We start from the raw sequence: 2155 nt of genomic DNA on the forward strand, positions 1-2155 counted from the left end.
TCACTCGCGTACTGCTCTAGCGACCCTAAGATAGGTAACGTTTTATACCTACTTATCCCATAGTTTGATTTTACGAAATACCCAGTTGTGAAAGTGTGACATCCATCAAAGATCAAAAATTTAGGGAAATAAAATTTTTATAACATTAAAAGTGTAAAAAAGAAAGTTTATAACCCGGCAGTACTGCAACATGTGTATAATGATGTATTTCATAAAGTACATGATGGTCATTTTAAATAATAATAATTAATAATAATAATAATAATAATAATAATAATAATAATAATAATAAATAATTAATAATAATAAATAATATAATAATAATAATAATAATAATAACAAAAACTTTACCATAATTATGTAGAATGAGCCGAAATACGGCCAAAAAAGTCTACTCTATGCCACCCATAGGTTCATAAGAGTAGAAAATCGAGTTCTTAAAAGCGTGTTATGCTTTAATAATAATAATAATAGATAAATATAATAATAATAAAATAATTAATACATAATAATAATATAGCTACAGTGCGATATGAATATATAGATAATAATGAATCATAATAATAATAGTAATAATAATAATCGCAATAGCGATATAATAGATAATAATAATAACTCGCAATAGAGAATAGAAGTTAATAATAATAATAATATATAATAATAATAATAATAATAATATATAATTAAAATAATCAAATAATATAATAATAATATAATAATAATAATAATAATAAAATATAATAATAATAATATAATAATACATATAATTAATAATAATAATAATAATACCGGTCAGGGCGTGCCTTGACAGCTTTTTAACCCACCCATCAGGAGTAGTTATGAACAGACATTGGGTCGAGGCTCGTAGTGTCTGGGTCACGGGGGGGGGGGGGGGGTACATACTACTTTTTTAAATATTATACTCGTATAGTATTACTCTACAGTATTACAGTAAGGTCTGGAGCACGCTATGCCACTGAGACCACATCTGATAACATATGTAGGTGGAGTGTGCTACGACACAGACAAGTAACGAGGGCCAGGACTACGATTTCTTCAAATACCTATTCGTTAATATGCTGAAATTTAGAAGAAAAAAAATAGTCGTCGGCCTTCAAGTATTGCATGTTCTCTAAAATATCAGACGTAATGGGCGTATGTTTGGATGGCAAGACGGTTTGGATTTCCTTGTACAGAAGTTCTTGTTTATCTGGATGTGTGCTCAGTTGATACAAAATAGACGCGATGGCGGCAGATGTCTATAAATGATATCGGTACAGAGATATTACTTTTTAGTTAAATAAGGGTATAGATAGGTATCTACCTTTACTACCTTACTAATACAGTAGAACCTCGATTAGGTATATCAACTAATTCTATTCATTTATATTTTTATTCTTTTATATTTTATACAACTAAAACTATTCATTTATATTTTTATTTATATAGTTAAGTAAACTATCTGTTGTAATAATATCCTTCTTAGAAGCATTGTGTCTTAGGAAGGATCGCTACCTCACATTGATCTCCCCCAGCCAGAGTGTGGCCGGGAAAAGCCAGCTGCACGCTCTTGCTCGTAAGGTTCTGTTGTAATAATATCCTTCTTAGAAGCATTGTGTCTTAGGAAGGATCCTCTTGTATTTGTATTTACTTGTTATTGTAAAATAAAAAGAAAATAAAACATTAAAATTGGGACCGAGGGTAGTTGATATAATCGAGGTTCTGTATAAAACTTGATATAATCGAAATCTATATCTATAAAAGCCTATTGTAAAATAAAAAGAAAATAAAACATTAATTAAAACATTAAAATTGGGACCGAGGGTAGTTGATATAATCGAGGTTCTGTATAAAACTTGATATAATCGAAATCTATATCTATAAAAGAGTAAGTAAACCCTGACTCATTCATTCATAATCAACGCACAGCCGAAACGGCTGGACCGATTTTGATGAAACTTTGAGAATAGCTTCCTTTGATTTGAATAGGCCCACTATGGAGGTTGACATAATCGAGGTTCTACTGGAATTTATATTGTTCGTCAGCTGGAGGTTCGAGTTCAAGTAAAGTCATAAAATTTACACTTTACAGTCTTTACACGATTGTTTGTTTGTTTGTTTTTTTTTTTTTTTTTTTGGGTGGGGCAGCGGGGGG

The 2155-nt window shown here is 29.9% G+C and overlaps 1 protein-coding gene across 1 annotated transcript in view; it reads right to left on the minus strand.

The window, feature by feature from the left end:
• The window catches only part of LOC103512828 (probable cytochrome P450 49a1), a 17325-nt gene that overhangs the window by 2116 nt on the left and 13054 nt on the right, over window positions 1-2155 (minus strand). The gene's annotated exons all lie outside the window — the stretch shown is intronic.

This window comes from Diaphorina citri, unplaced genomic scaffold (genome assembly GCF_000475195.1).
Source record: "Diaphorina citri unplaced genomic scaffold, Diaci psyllid genome assembly version 1.1 scaffold890, whole genome shotgun sequence".
NCBI classification, from domain to species: Eukaryota; Metazoa; Arthropoda; class Insecta; order Hemiptera; family Psyllidae; genus Diaphorina; species Diaphorina citri.